The 18,587-nt window shown below is 25.1% G+C and overlaps 1 long non-coding RNA gene across 1 annotated transcript; it reads left to right on the forward strand.

Moving 5' to 3' along the window:
- The first annotated feature begins 4,601 nt into the window (after positions 1–4,601).
- LOC126551853 (uncharacterized) lies at positions 4,602–9,740 on the forward strand. Its single transcript, XR_007605745.1, has 3 exons — positions 4,602–4,873; positions 8,056–8,189; positions 9,295–9,740. It is a non-coding gene; the product is annotated as an uncharacterized LOC126551853 (long non-coding RNA).
- The last annotated feature ends 8,847 nt before the right edge of the window (positions 9,741–18,587 follow it).

Consider the following 18,587-nt stretch of genomic DNA (forward strand, 5'->3'; position numbering starts at 1 on the left):
TCTTGAATGAGCCAAAAAAAAAAAAAATAGTCCGAATGCATTTTCCGGACCTATTCTTAGATATTCTACTATATAATATGTGCCAAAATTTTCTCATAGAGATATGTGTGATTCCCCCCCCATGTTACGTGTATATTTTTAAATTTCTCTTTATTGGTTTTAGTCGTCATAGTATACTAAATAATGCAATATTAATTATTTTGTTTGGATTATATGATACATATAAGTAGTTTATACATTCGTTTTAACGGGTAAGTATGTTTCTTTGTCGTGCACTTGTCTGTTTAAGAATTTACTAGCTATTTTGCATTAATTTTCCAAGGATTTTGCAACTGTCCAAAACGGGCGGTCGCCGGTGTTCAGATAACAATTTTCATGATACAATTTATTATTTTAATAAAATGATTTTCGTAGACAACGTGGGCGTGATAATAATACTTTTGGCCTCCGTTAAACCATTTCACGAAGGCGGTTGCCCCCACTGCCCCCGAAAAATCTGTAACCATGATGATGTACCACCGTGCACAACGCTTGTCGTGTGTCCCGAATAATCGTCATACTATACGTCATCATTATTTTTCATTTTTTTTCCACGCCTACGAATCATTCATATAATTTAACTTTGAGTTTTTTATTAACAATTGTTAACGACTCAACATCGTGTATTAATTCACGACCTCAACAAATCTCACCATTAGAGATTTATATTAGGTATAATATGTATTTAGTATTAATATGTTATTTATTTCGTTCTTGTTTAATGTTTTATTAAATAATTGATTAAAAAAAAAACGTAAATCATATTAACCACGATACGTACTCATTGTATAATTTATGTATAATATATTATTATTTTTCATCGTTGCATTATCGTGGTTCATGACTTGTTCCTATTACAAACAGCTTAATTTTATAATATGCTATCTACATAATATTATTATACAACACGCGAGTTTCACGAAGTCATCATATTTTTTTGTGGAAATGTTATGTTTTTCTGTTACAGATTTGGACATTGCATTGTGATACTTCTTCGATAAGAGTCGTACTATGGCTAATAACTAACAAGTATAATATCAATTATGACCTAATTTGTAATATACTGGTCATCGACCTGAACAAATAACCTACTAATTAAGACTATAAATTATAATAATAGCGCATTACAGAAGATAATTTGCATACGAGTACACAACATTAATACAACAATTTATAATATTATTAAAGACTACAATTTAAATTTTGATTCTAATCAACATTATTATATATTATGTTTGTATACGATTATGCATAAAATAAATAAATACCAAAAATAAATACAAAAAAATCATTTTGTACCTATTACTATATGTATCTAAATATAACTTTAAAATGTATTGTTACATATCTGATTTAGCAAATCATTTTCATAAAAGTATTTTTTTATTATATAAATTATAAGTACACGAATAAATTACCTTTTGTATAATATAATAATTATTAAATTTTAATTTACTTAAAATATTGTAATATTAACAACTTAAATCAAGCAAAAAGCTAATATAAGAAATAGGAATAATCGGAATCCAAATAGTTTCAAATTTTTAAATAACATAAAGTTATAACTTATAGGTGAAAAAAATATCTATAACTTGACATATTTTATAGATTTTTAGTGTACGGTATGAGAATGTAAGTATAATAGATTATTTATAATATTCAAATAATTTGAATTCATCAAAAAATAACTACAATATTTTAATATTTATTATTTACATGTTTTAAGTTTCAACTTTTTAAATTCAAAGCAGAATTTTTTTCAGTACAAAAAAAAATCGAATTTTAAATTTACAGTAATCATTATTATTTATCATTTGTTAACGATTGGTAATAAATAATGAGTATTTAAGGTTTTTGATCAGCGGTGTGTAGTGGCACAGATGTAGTAACGCGCAAAATGTTTATTCATTATTTCGCTCATCTAAACATTAAAACATACTTATAATTATCTATTACTAAATTTTAATATATTCCTCATAATTCTTCTTCTTTGTATAAAAATTATTATTATTTTATATAAGTAAAAAAAAAAAAAAAAATACGAAATGTACCTAATTAAATTTAACCAAAAAACTATAGAAATTAAAAAAAAAACTTGTCTTGTAAATATCATAATATCCATATACAAATATTATAAAAAAAATAATAATAATGAGAATCAAGATTTGTATGACAACTATAATATAATACAGTAGGATAACCTTGTATTGAAATGTCAAGTTTTCGAAAGTAAAATTTAAAATTTTATCAAAATCTGAAAATTATAATATACATCATCAATCGTGATATGAATACTTTTAAACAACATAATATTTCTTGAATATAATTAGAGTACGAAGTACCAACGAATTTTAAATACATATTTATTCATATTATGAATTATGGATTACCTATCTAGTGTTAGGAATACGTCAAATATAAAATCTGATATCTGATAAATACCAAAAAATGTATACTCTATACAATATAGGCATAGAACTTAATCTAAATAGTTATGAAATAAATAAAAATAATAACCTCGTGATAAAAAAGAAACCTTTGAATTCTATTTATAAAATTAAAATTAATATTAATATTTTTTATGCGGCAGGTTTTTTTTTTTTTATTAAGACATACGAGTATACAATCTACACTTAAAATCTTACACATTGTATAACATAATAATAATAATTATTTATTATTAACTAATTATTAGTCATAGAACGTTGTGAATATATATAGTTGTGGTATAATTACTAAATTAATAAGTTTTAATGAACATAAATATTTTGAAAATTGTATTGTGTATAGTTCCAGATCAAATAAATAAATTAAATATGTGCCAGTAATTGAAAAAAATATTCAAGTATTTTTTTAATCACACAAAAATAACTAAAAATGATATTTTCGTTGAAATATTCGTTTAAATTTGATCTAAATTTCAACTAGAAATACGTAACTATAAAAAATTTCGTAAAAGTATTTTTGATATTTTTAAGTTGCTGTGAGAATAACTTTTGAGAAATCTTGAATTAAATTCTCAAATATTAATTTTCAAATTAAAATCCTATACATTTTTAACTGTTTATAATATTGACAAATTGGGAGATGGTAAGCTGCGGCAAAAAAAAAATTAAGATTATACAATCTGCGATAAAACCAATATTAGATACATTGTACTAACCGTGGCAATTTATTTTATATACTTTTTATATATATTGTATAATATAAACACTACCTATATATACATATCGTTATGATAATCTATATACACGTTTATCGTTTGATTAAGTATAAATGTATAATACGTATTATGACATCTATTAGTGTAGAGACTATAAGTATTAGGCGTAAAAATAAAGAAAAACCAATTTTTAAAATTGAAAAATATATTATTATTAATAAAAATTACTATAAGAAATCGTATAATCAAAAAAAAAAATTTAATTAAAAAAATATAAATAATAATATAATAGCTACCTAATTAACATTTTGTCGTTTATTCTTAAAACATACTTTTTAAAAAACTCATATCTTGAAATTTGTCCATCTTCTTTCATTTGTCGCTATAATATTTATTAATAAATTTGTAATTTTATGTTACCGCTTTATTTCTTGTACTACTCCTTCTTCTACACTCCTAATTTTTATACATGTGGCAACTTAAATATCCTGTAGAGCAGCTATACATTTATATAGTGATGGATGATGATGATAAAAATACTCGTTAAATTTTGAATGGAAAGATTCACATACATTATTTGTTATAACCTCTGGTTTTGATGCCCACAAAGAAGGAAGGTATATGCCTTGCTATAATTTTCTGTTAAGTAATTGTAAAATTATACTATTTGATTATTAGATGGCATTTTTACAATTAAATAAAAAAACAAACGAATTTTCGACTTCATCAGGTTCAAGGAACGGAAGACCAAAAATATAATTTAAACATTTTCCTTCATCTGCGTCTCTTTAAATATAATTTTTAGATAGACCCAAATTGGTAATTTTCTAAACCACGCTTGACCGAGATGAAAATTACAACCTCAAATAATACTGGTTGGTCATATACTAAATAATCGAGTATTCCAATTTCGAAATCAACTACGAACAGTACGAACATACTTGGGTTAAGTCAAACATGCATTACGTAACTTTTTAAATAAGTGTTTATAAGTCGATGTACCTACATTTATTAGGAAGCAATATACCAGAGACGTGTACGATATATACCATTTTGAAATCCATGCAGTACAAAAAACTGATAAAAAATGTAATACAGAACTAGAATGTTCCGTCAATAAAAACTTTTTCCGTAGAACATATAGGTAAGTATTTTAATTTTGTGAGAAGTGTAAAAACAATTATATTTGTTTCCTTAATTAGCAAAAAGTTTTAATTTTTATTAGTCATAATATTCATATTTTTTAGAACTTCGTGTACTTCATTAATATCTTTGGGAAGTGCAGGTGTGTGATATCTGGTTTTTTTATTGTATGAATTTCATTATCAGTATTTTGTTTTCAAGTTTAAATAATAAAAAAAAAAACTTACCTAGTAACACGTAGTAATAGCTTATTTATTAAATAAAATATTTAATATTAAATTTATTTATTTTATATTAAAAATAAAGTAAAAATTATTTCATAAATGTTTAATAATATTTTTAAATTAACTATAACTTAGTATGGATAAAATTATTTTTTATATCACAGCGGGGAGAGATGTAACAACAAGAATACTGGATATCAGCTAAAGAGATTTTCCCGAATTAGTTAAGACCATATATTTTTGTAATAACAAAAATGTCATCAATATCTAGTATATTGATTAAGTGGCTAGATTTCATGAGCAAGTACGTAGTCATAGTTTTTGTTATTGATCATGATGGGAGATCGTCTGTAGAGTCTTTTACTGTTTTCCTCTACTGAATGATAAATATATACAAATACATAAATTGAAAAGAATCATAGGCACCCGCAAACATTCTTCTATGAGGGGAAATGTTAGGATTTGAGGAGAGCTATTATAATTTTACTATTTTACATGTAAAACAACAACCTTTTTATTATACTCGTGTATATATATATCTTATTATATTGCAACTTACAAGTATAGGTTAAGTTAACTTTATTAGTTCTCAAAAGAATTTGTAATCATCTCAAATTTTCCCAAAATTATCAACAATTTCATCATAAAATTTGTTATTTATAATTAGATCATTCACTGTAGATTTATTTTTCCAATATCATAAAAATCAATGTTAGCAAAATCCTAAAAAGAATAATTATTCAGTTTAAAATTTAAACATAAAAATATAAAAAATATATACATTAAAATGTTTTGAGACATTTTTATAAAAAATCAGTCATACACAATTATTTATCATCAAATATCGAAATATCGGAATATAAATATTACATTTTAAACTCGATCATTTATTTTAGTCACGATTTTGATTTCAGCTAATTTATGTTAATGCACTATGTATTTAGTATTAGTATACCTAAGTGTTTTTACCGAAGAGCCCGAAAAAAACGAAAAAAAAAATCAAAAACAAAAAAAAATATAAATTATAAAAATGTCTAAATTTTGAACATCGTTAAATCGAATACCTATTAAACAACGAATTAATCAAAATTCTAATCATACTATAGAATTGGCATTTTTAACGGGCAACGAAGTGCATATGGGTCAGCTAGTACTTAAATAAAAATGTAAATTGAACAATTTAATGTAATACATAAATACGGGCGGGGTGGACCATTTTCCTCCAAAAAAAAAAAGTTGGATTCCATTTTTCTCCACATTATTTTTAAATAAAATTATGTCTATTTTCCTCTAATATTTTAGTCAGTGTTGTAGTGTTGCGTTCCGTATTATAAAAATAGAGTACCTAGGTATCTATGGCTAGGATCACATTTTACCACCCCTTATTATTAACTAATTTATTATTTTATTTATTGGTTGATGCATTTTTATCGATGTGCGTACTTTTTTATTATATTTATTCTCTTTTTACTTTATTTTATATTTTACATATTGTCCAGTTGCATTGTCATCAATTCCTTATTATTAACTAATTTATTATTATTATTTTATTTAATGATGTTGCATTTTTATCGGCGTGAGTCCTTTTTTATTATAATATTAATTCTATTCTTAGTCAGCTGCTAAATTCAGCGCGTACGGTGTATTATTATATTATAATTATACTTTAAATATTTGATTTGTTATTTTATTTTTAATTTAACACTCTGATAACGAATAACGATTTTATTATTTTATTTATTGGTGGAATATGGTCAAAATTTTTTTTTTTTTTGAGGAAAATGGGTACGACCGTAAATACTAAAATATTTAATGTAGGTATAATTGCTAAATCGTCAGCTAATAACCATGTAGTCGATGCCTTACCTTAAACAATAAAAAAGTCAATAAATAATACTTAAATATTCATTTAAAAATCAAAAAACATTAGGATTTCACAATAACTTACTTTTAATAATAATAAGCAATAATTCATCTGAGGGATAGTGTATTATATTATGCTCATTAGTAAATAGGCTTAAAATCTAGTTACATCGTCATGTTTTTATTATTGAAGTGTATACTTCAAAATTAATTAAAACAGCAATTAATTAGACATTTAACCACTAAGCTTATGCAATAAATGATTTCACGACGTCTGTGTTTTTCTGAAATATAGAAGTTAGTCATACTTACTTTAAGCATTCTGTGTACAGCCTGTATCTACAGCAATAAATGTTACGCAAGTCAAACTAGGAGAAATAATATAAAACTAAGGTTTCTAGAACGTAAAAAAACAATATATTTATAAAAGATCATGTTAAAAAACAAAAATAAGTAATAACTAATAATTTAATGACGGGAATTAAAAAAAAAAAATCTGAAAATGTAAAAAATAAATAATCATTTTTAAAATGCATTTAGTTTCAATAACATAATAATTTATGACATTAATTGAATAATTATATTGTATAATAAACAGTTTTCTTTAAACTATTGAGTAATATTGTATGTAACTTTATGACGTCATCTCAATAGTGGTAATGACTGTTTAACATTGCTTATATCCCAGTAAATTGATATTTTTCAATTTTGGTAGACGTTTTTAACTAAACCATATTATGCCGCATTTGTTCAACAATTATTATTTATTACATATTTACTTTTTTCACGTTAACGCATTTATTTTGACCAAGACCAAATTAATTTCCAATAACACATGTTTTTATATACAGACGTTAAAAATAACAGTTCTGTCGAGCAATAGTTACCAAATTAAATATTTTTACTTCTATCAATTTGATATCTATATTCATTTTGAAAAATACAGATTTGAACTTTGAAGACTATAATTATACAGTATACAGATTACTCTTTATTATTAATACGAAGTCATACATTACAAAAGAAAAGCGATAAATGGGAATATGCGGAATAATAATAATGTAAAGATTTTACGATGATTTTTGTTTTGTATCTATCTTCTCCTTTTGAGTGTTGCTGCAATGTTCAACTTAAAATATGTTTTCTAGTAGAAAGTTGGATTTATAATTGATAATTTTCAATAATTTCAAAATAACAATTCACCATACTTTTCTTAATATTTGAGGAACACTAAAACAACAGCATTACTGTAAAATAGTAATGTTTACGAAATATCATTTTTTGACAAGATCAATTTCGTTATTTAAAAATCAATAATTTTTTGAAGAAACATGCAGTATTTTTTATGTAAAGATTTTCTAGCTAAAATATTTTAGCTCTTTTGCGCTATTTATAGTCATTTGAAATTGTAGAATTTTCTCAATTTTTTATCACCTTTTTGTTTTTTTTTTTAAAAAAAATTAGTTTTGTTTTTTAGAGAAATTTTAATTTTTAAGTTTAAATGTTCAACAAAATTTAATATTTGAACGAAAATGATTTTAGTTATTTTTTTTATGTATTTTTAAAGTATTATTGTTAGATATTTGAAACTTTACAAAACTATTATCATTTATTTGTTATTAGTTATTACACACAATGCAATTTTTCAAATATATCATCATAACAATGTAATAAAATATCATTAGAAATATGGGCTGACAGACGAACTCCACTCAGAACCGTTTTTAGTGAGAAATCATTTATCACTGAATTAAAATGTAAGTACCTATTTAACACATCATTACACATAAAAATCTTTCTATAGAACTGAGTGAATTTTCCGTTTTTCTTTTTTTTTCAAATATTTTATTTGTCGTGATAAAGGTCCTCCATAGTTGTCTTAACCATATACAAGCATCCGAGAAAAAAATTAGTTATTTAAAAATAAAATCATTACATAATATTAAATATTCATTTCATGAATAATATTATTATTATAATTAATTGAAATGTATTTGGCTCTTATATTAAGTTCATTATACAAGTATATATATTTTTGTATAATTTTGAAAAACTGTTATATTATTAATATTTCTTTTATCGTAATAATTGTTTAATAAACCATATCAATGGTAGTTATAACATATTAATGTGATGTATAAGATAGGTAACTGATGAGCTATTAACTTTTGGGAAAATATACTAATGACTATAGTATTATACTATTATACAATAATTAACAATCAATAAACAACTGATTGGAAAACTAAAAAATAATACACATTCCATTAGTAAAATTATTATTATTAACATAAATATAATATTTATCTAGCGTGAAATGTCTTAGGAAATCGTCGAAACACTTGACCTTGGCTAAATATAAACTTGAATAAAAATAATAATATTAAAATATATATTTTATTATTTTTTTATTGATTTATTTACTTTTATTATTTATTACTATAAATAATAAAATTAACTAGGTGCGAATAAATCGGTGTTTGAGGAGCAACGCATTTTCCTATGGACGTATAGGATGTAATTATGTGTCTCATTTTTTTACTTACATTTTATAATTATGACTAATAATTGTTTTAAATAACATCGGAAACTATTATATCCTTCCATCATAGGTATATATGAAAATAAAATATTTATATCCTACAGAACTTACTAAGTATTAAAACGGTCGTTAATATTTTTGCAGGAATTCCCCATTCCCATTTAATGTGGGATAGAACCCATAAATATTTATTTAAAAAAAAATATATATTTCTGTATTTTATTTTTTTGTAAATATTTGTATAATTTGTAACAAATAGATAAAATATATTTTATAATATTATTTTTTTGTCGTCAATTTATATTTGTTCTATATTTAAGGAGTGAAAAACGGTCTGTCAACATTTATCAGATATGTTCTTAACGTGTGATAACGTCTTATAAATCGATGAACGACGGCAGTATACGTATAATAAAAAATTTCACGTTCCGCGAGTTGTTACGGAAATCACAAATATAGCCAAACATATCAAACAAGTGAAAAGTGAATGTGTTTCCATATCAATAACAATAAATAATGATGATCATTCACATTAAACTTGCAAAAATTGAAAAAATAAATTGTAAAACCGCTTACAATCACACCATGGCAGACCAACCTGACGAACCTATGGATCTCATGGATCTTCCACTACCTTCAAGGAGTAATGTACTCATGAAAGGCGCGAGGCCCTACCACATCTACGTCTGCAACGCCATTCGCTAAGCTACCAACAATCGCTGCTCATTTTTTTTTTTTTTTAAATTAAATTCATAAAAGTATACAATATATTATCAATGACGTTATCACGTGAAATTATCGTCCGGAAACCGAATTTTCAGACAACCCGATTTCAACAATTAATTTGGGAATTTTACGTAAATAACGGATCCTTGTAATCTGGAAGTATAACCGGGGCTAATATACATACACCAGTATATGGTCCGCCATATGATACTGCATTTATAGCTTCACCAACCACAAACAATGGATTTTCGGTGCTATCGTTAATATCTCCCTCGGGACGCTGGCATAGGATATTTTCATCTGCTTCGGCCCGGTTGGAGGTCATCATCAAATTTCCTGCGTTGTCTGCGCGTTGGTGAAAGCTCTACACAATTCTCGCACTTACGTATTGGGCGAGCAGGCGGAATATCATTTATCTGATTCGTAAGATATAAAGGAAAATCTTGAAAATATAATCTAATATAATATAATATAGTCTTCGAGTGCTCTGGAGAAAAAGTTATGCCTTCTCCAATTAGATACCATTGATCTCGTTTTAAATTATAACTATCATAATCATTGATAGTGTATTTAAACGGTCTATTTTTTTCATTAAAAGTGCCTGAGGAATTAATTTATATGATTTAAATACAAATATCTGTATTATAAACTGGATTCACACGACGTTTACAAGCTTATTAGTCGTCCGAATCCAACAACTCACGAAGTCACCGACTTCGCGTGATTTCGGTGGATTTCTGAATAACACATCAAACATTTATCGTACCGTATTTGCAAAACCTCCATGATGTAACCAAGGAAAATGAGCATATCAAAAAAAAAAAATCGTCTGGTTACACATCACTGACAATCTTGTTCAGAGTTTCAGCAATAAAGTTACGAAAAATATAAGAAATTAAATATTTAAAATGCGTATTTCGATTTGTGTAAATGATGTATTATTAAAAATTAATTTTAAAAATGCTGCGATAAAAAATAAACTTTAGTAAGTAGATATATAAATTAAACAGATGAGATTTGAGATTAATAAGTTCTAATAAAAATTATGTATTAGATTTATTCACAACGATTTAGTGAAAAATATATTTTAATATAATAAAAAAATAATTTATGATTTTGCAATCATTTATGAACCTTGTAATAATATTTTTCTATTTCTTAATTCTATATAGTTTGAAATAAAATTGATTGCAAGATTTATGATAATAATGTAATATTATGTATTGTCAACTGTATATCATCTAAACACCTTAAAAAAATAATAATAAAATAATAAAAACACGTAGGTAATAAGCCGAATAATAAACTTAATAAAATATAAATACAGGACATACAATAATTTAACAAATCTTGCCATAATACTTAATTCACTATACTTAATTACTATTCAATAAGAAACTTTTAAACGATTACTAAACATTAATAATTACGTAGTATTAAAAGAAAAACATAAAACATAGCCTATAAAATACAAGCGACAATATAATTTTTCAAAACAATATATTGATAAAATTATACGTTTGGAATACCGACATTTCTGATGCTGTTTTCTCTGTAGATATAAAACTACGTTTAATAGATTGAATAAAGTTAATGATTTGCGTTTTTAGTTCAAGTATTCGTATTTAATTGTTACTTTGAAAAGAATATATATATATACGTTATAGTATGTAGGTAATTATTATGCTTACAGGTTTTCGAGTAAGCAAATTAATAACAATATAATAGATGATATCTCGAAATAGGTATACCTATTTATCGTTCTATTATATTTACTTCCTTAGGAATATCTATTAATATAATATATTAACACATCAAGCTTTAAAAAACAGTCGTGTGATGTTTTTTTTTTATAATCTGTTATTACGATATTAAATGATGTACACACCGAGGAAATCTATTTACTAAAATAACCGGTTTACAAATTGAATTACCTGCAAAAGATGAAGACAAAAGAGATTAACTCATTAGCGGTATAAAACGTGTTGTATATACCTACCCGCTTATAGCTTTGATTGATTACAAAATAATCGCTCGGAGGTTATGAAGAAGATGGCATTTATAACAACAAGAGTGAACTGGATACGCGGTCTCTTCACTCGTCTCGCGGCACAGGATAATGATATAATATATTGTAAGTGGTTTTTAAATTGTTTTATACTACACTAATCTGTCCAGAACGGAGTATCGGAGCGTGCCGAGCACGGTTAGATAACGTGTAGATAAACGCCGTGCACGAGTTGAGGTATAGGTACCTTTATTGAGGGCTGCTTGTATAGTTTTTGGTTAGCGATAAATGCTAAATACTTGACGTGTTCAGTATCATAATATTAATTTAATCTATTGGAAATATATGAAATTACTATTCACCAAACTCACCATACATTCTACACTCTGTATAATAATTACATACGGTATACTTTTTTTGTATTCAGCTTGGCACAGTAATAATCAACTTAACAATTTGTTGAAAAGCAAGGTTAGTGCCGGCAGTGACGGATGATGTAGGGCACTATCACACAATCGATTTGAACTACTGAGTAAAGATTTAAATGCATCATTTTTCCGATGAGCAGTACAGGCATAATCATATGATACAATATTATATTATAATTCGATGGTTGTGATATTGCATGTTCATACGTATAACATAACTATATTTTCTATATTTTACAACATTATATGTTTATTATTAATGTTAAACATAGGTCATAAAAGAAAATACATGCTTAAATATACGTATAATAATCCGAACACTTGTGTTTTTCAAAGTAAAACATAAAATTGTCTTAAGAAAAATGATGTTAGTAATATAATATGTAGGTACTTAAGAATCTTAGATTCTGAGAGGAGCAACGAATGTACCTAGTGGTTTTAACAAAAATTAGCGTTTTTATATTTTTAATGTTTATTTTTGTACTTGTTCATCGGGTATCACTTTTTGAAGCACTAAAAATTCTAATAACCTTTCAATGTAATATAATATAAGGTAGGGTGGCCAATGACCATGTTAAAAAAAAAATAGGACACTTTTTTTCGCAATGAGTAAAATAACTGTTGATAGTTATAAACATGAAATAATATACAGTACTTGGTACTTATATATACTATAAATACTACGAAAAACGGGATAATCATATTTAAAACAAGACGGATGGTCACCCTAATATAAGGTTAAATGGGAACTTTTAATCTATTTTTTAACATAATATATTTTTTTAATTTTATTGCAATTTAAAAATAAATAATTATAAGAACTTACATTATTCATAAATTATTTATAAAATCATTTTATAGAAATTAAATGGTTTTCAAAATATTTTGGTTTTTTAGTGCTTTTATATAAGTATACACCATTTTTGATTTAATTTATTTTTCAGTTAAAACTTAATAAAGTTGATATTTTTAAGTAAAAAACGGTAGTAGATTTAATTTAACTAATTACAGATGAAAATATTCTATCTTTGCCTACGATACAATAATATACTCTTTCTATGAATATTTATAATACAATATTATAATATAAAAGTGAGGTTATATAACTAAAACAATTTATTTAAAGTCAGTTATGTACTTTTAATGATAAGAAAATATACAAGTATAACAGTTTACATGGTCATTTATTTCAGATATCTGATAATAAAATGAATAAAACAATTACATATTAAAATGAAATTTTAGAAATGAAAATAATGACATTAATAAAACGACTATAACCGTCTACAGCAATATTTAGCTTGAATATAATATAATAATAATATGGTTAATAACATAACAATATGAATAATATAAATAATAATAATAAAATTAGCTAGCTGGCCGAATTTAAAATTTAAAATTATGAAAAAAAAAACCATGAATGAAGTGAATGAATATCTGATACAAATACCTATCCACATTATTAGTTAGGTAAACATAACCTAAATTACTTGAATCTAAATGTATGATCAAATTCTAAATAAATTATAATCAATAATAATTATAAACTATAGTCAGAAAGCTTTACAACTTAGAAACATTGAAGTATTCTTCATCTTGGTAAAATGGTTACTACTATCAAACCAAGATAGATAATTAAAATTTTTATTATTAAGAGATGATATTTAAATTCAAGGTTACCTATGTTCTATATTAAATTCATAAAATAATAATAAAAACAAGTAAACCATTAATAAGCTAATAATTATTTTAGTAAGTAGGTACCTTGCAATCATTCTAAAGATATCATACGTTTATAACTTTTTGAATAGATAAAAACATATAGCTTTGCTTATGAAATGAACGTCATAAGATAACATCATAATATTATTATTCATTGTGTATTTTACAATAAATTTTTGTACCGAAAAGAAATAACTGATAAATTTTGTAAACTTCTTTTTGCTAAACGAAAAACACTTTTTTATTCGTAAAAAAAAATTACATCACTCAAATTACTCTTTAATTGACATGGGCATATAGAATTTAAATTTATTAAGAATTTAAACAATTTTATAATTTTCATAAATGTATTATTAATAGATAAATATTTATGGTGGAGGGATCACTCTGTATAGAGTATATTTAATCACCGTCACAGACTCCAAGTTTATAGAGAATTTTTTCATTTATATTTTTTTATAATATTGATGTTCTGTACGCTGTAAGTACATATATAGTTGTTGACGTCCGTAGTCTACAGAGATAAAAAAATAAATGAACAAAAAAAATGCACTACCAATCGAATAATTATCAATAATAACGAACTATTCAAAAGTCGAGAAATATACATAATACGTATATTATAGGTACATCGATTACTACACGTAAATCTGTGTTTATATTTAGGTATAATATGATTGCACTACAGTAGAAAATTAATGGTGATCAGTTCTTTATAAATAATATATTTTACTTATACTGAAGAAACGTGATGCGGTCCAATGATGACTGAAGTTTCCAGTTTCTTCTATTTAAATTTTAAATGCTACATTTTAAAATGTAAAAAACGCATTACTTAATACTTATGATATATGTTTTTGGGCCCCTGCTGTACTACATATATACATAATTATAGTCAAATATATACTTATATGTACATGCTCAGGAAGTAGGTACATCGAGTTTCTGTACATTATTCGTATAATCGTAAATAATGTCTATGCTACTGTAGTACGTCTCCAATATAATCTTGAATGCCTTGACTACAAATTTTGTTTTTACGATCGTTCAAGATTTTAACTACAGCAAAATCGATCGATTTTATGACGATAATATACGTTAGGTTTTCGTCTAATGTTCATAAATAAGTATACTTTCAAGCTATTTTAAATTGTAAATTGTAAATTTGCGCATTGACTATCTATACGATTATTATAAATTACAAAACGCGAGACTTGATAATATTTTAATACAGTATACTCATCGCATTAAATAATAAAATTGTTTGGTTAAAAATATACTTGACGTGCCGTAAAAATATGTTTACTTATAAACGATTTTCATGGACATTCGACAAATAAAATAAAAATGCCCTAAAAGCCTATAAATAAACAATCGTCGCTCGCCATTCTATAAGGATCACTTAACACAGTTTGGGATCTTTTTATAAATGCAGAGAATGTAAAATGTAGACCGATCATCTGATCATCGGTTTATAATTTACGACGTTTAGTAGGTGTATAATGTATATGACAACAGCTTCTGAGTACCAATTTACCAACTATCTAGTTCAACAATTTTTTTTTACTTATTTAGAATCCACGATAAAATTATTTTTACTTAGAACTTATCAATAACTAAAACTCAAATTTCTACGCATTTAATGTTTTTTTTTTTAGATAATATTAATATAAATATAGTAAAGGTAATAATAATTATTAACGAGGCGATGGCTTAGGGCCGATAACTACATCTCACCTTCAAATCTGAAATCATATTAGTCGTTGGTCGTGAAAGTAAAAAATAAATACTTAAACGGTTATTTGTAAATGTTAAACTTTAAAATTATTAAAATTCCATAATAAATAAATTTAAAAGCGATAGTCTTTACTCTTTATTCTTGAACTCTGTAAAGCTGTTTTAGCCATGTTAGATTGTAGATAATTCCATCTGAATTTTTCATAGCATTTTATTTATTTTAAATAAAAAAAAATGTTATCGCAGATGTCTGCAGATAGTATCATATTTCTGATGGTTTTTAGAATTTAAAATTTAAGCGCTATATACCTACTAATTATGAAATAAAATATGTGTATACGAACGAAAATATATCACCGGATTACATCAAAACAACGATTTATGTTGTAATGAAAATTGAAATAATAATAATACAACGATTTTGTCGGAAACTGAAACCGCGTTATCGAGTCACGGACAAACGTCAAATCATACGAAAAACATGTTCGTGATTTCGTTGACCCTATAATTTATATTTGTTTGGATTAGCTCCTGAGCAACGGTTCAAGTATAAAGTATATGATAAAGTAGCATATATTATTTATGTACTCACACATTATTTATAGGTATCTACTATAACTATTGTTGACAGTCAGCTAAACAAAGTAAATTATTACACTGTTTGACATCATAATGTAATTATACATAAGTATTGGATATTTTTTAAACTTCGTACCACACAATATATATATATATATAAAAAAAGTAGGATATAATAGAATAGAATTACAGCGCCTGATAGTGGTAGTTAAAATATCACAATTATTTTCATAAAAATAAAATTACGATCTTACATATATTTTTTTTTTTTTTATATATAACGCAATGAACAAATAACGTATTGACGGCTATCTACCATACGAAAAAATTTTAGATCTCTCAAACATATTATGTCGGTGTACCAGCTAATATCTAAAAGAGTTCGCCGAGAATGACATACAGAATACTGGAAATATATGGAGAAATACACGGAGAATACTTGTCATACCGCACATATTTTCCTGTGCTGAGCACTATACCAGAATGAATGTCATCTGCACAACATAACTTGGCGATCATTGCAGGTATTGTGATCAGTGGCGCATTTAAGCGTTTTCGAATCGATGAATCTGAATGCGATGACATAGATCAGTAGTTCTCAACTGGGGTGACATGGATCCAGCTTGGGGATGACACGAAAAATCAACGAGAAAAGGAAAAAAATCATATTATTATATTCATATTAATATCAACGTTTTGAACGTTTTTTTTCTGTGTAGGTAGGTACTGTATTTTTTTTTTAATAATAGAATATTTTTTAAACATAAAGCTAAGATTTACCTATTATTTTGATATTAGGGTGACGCAGTATTAGATTCTAGTGGTTAAAGATGACATGAATCAAAAAAGGTTGAGAACTACTGTCATAGACGAATAAAAGCAAACAATTGGTTTTAGTTAATTCATAACCAATTCATATCGTATAATATAATAAAATGATGGTAATAGTATATTGCATTACGATTTTAATAATAAATTATTATTTATTAATTATTAATAATGAACTTCGAAAAATATAACAAACGTCAACCGGCAGTATAAATATGGATAGGTAACAATATTATTTATGTTCTCCGGTGAATCGTGTTGTCTTTATTTGCGTGGGGCTCGGTGCAACGGCACAGTTTGCACTGGCTTCAATTACCGGCTCAGCATTACACAGTACACACAGTGATCGTAGACTGGTAGATAATAATAATATATTTAATATTTAAACGCGTGTTGTTGGATTGATTGTGTGTAGAAGTGTATAATATATTAACTATATAACGGACTGATATAACGGACAGTAAATATAAATATTATCCTGATAGAACTATTTACCATGTCATAACCATAGGCTGCAGGCAAGCATCTTTAGGTATCAGTACTAAAATTATCTGTCTAAAATAATAGTATTATACCATTTTGTATAATAAGTATCGCGTATACCTATTCAAATAAATTAGAAATCAAATATGTATGATGTTTGACGAATCGATATATCTGTGATGTAGTATATGATACAATAATATAGGTATAATCTGTATAAGTACGTCTGTCCATCGTTTTAATGCTATCAATAAATTAATTTTAGTAAAATCCTAATAATATATTATAATATATAATATTTTTCATCATATAGCGCTTAAAATAAAGTACTATTAAAGACTTGAAAAATTAGTTATCGATTTTTTTTTTTATCCAGATGAAAAGCAGTAAGATATAATTATTTTTTATTGTAATACACAATCTATAATTTTTTTGTATAATAAGCATTATATTCTCGGTTGTTATTAATTTAAAGAAGCTACTCATTAACAACATTTTCGTCAGTGCAACTATTTATTTTAGTTAATTAAATTACACTTATTTGAAGATTTTACAACTATTTTTACACAACTACACTGTGGACATACAATACAAGTATGCCATAGATATTATAGTTTTTAATAATTTTTTTAAAAGTATTTTTAATTATTTCCTTCATTCTAAACTTTTTATATATATATTTAAATTATTAGTTTTTAATTTTTGTTTATTTATATTTATTAAATATATAATATATACTTTTAAATAAAAATTGAAATGCGTACTTATACTTTTTTAAATTTTGATTTTAGGGTGCATTATCGATTTATATAGTGAATTTTAGATTGTCCTTTTTTTAGGTTTTAAATACATTTTAAAAAGTTTTTAGTGCATTAAATTGGTAAACCTTATGACGTCTACATTTAGCAGGAAACGCATATTTTAAAAAAAGTTAAATATAATTTAAAAAGCCATAAACTTAAGATTATAACTGTCTAAAATATATATATTACTTTATACCTAATTACGTTGATCGTTGAATTCAGATTTACTTTAAACGATGAATCAAATAATCAATGTAATTTGACCATGTAAAATAATCACAGCCTAGTGCCTACCA

Source organism: Aphis gossypii, chromosome X (assembly GCF_020184175.1).
Source record: "Aphis gossypii isolate Hap1 chromosome X, ASM2018417v2, whole genome shotgun sequence".
In the NCBI taxonomy this organism is placed as follows: Eukaryota; Metazoa; Arthropoda; class Insecta; order Hemiptera; family Aphididae; genus Aphis; species Aphis gossypii.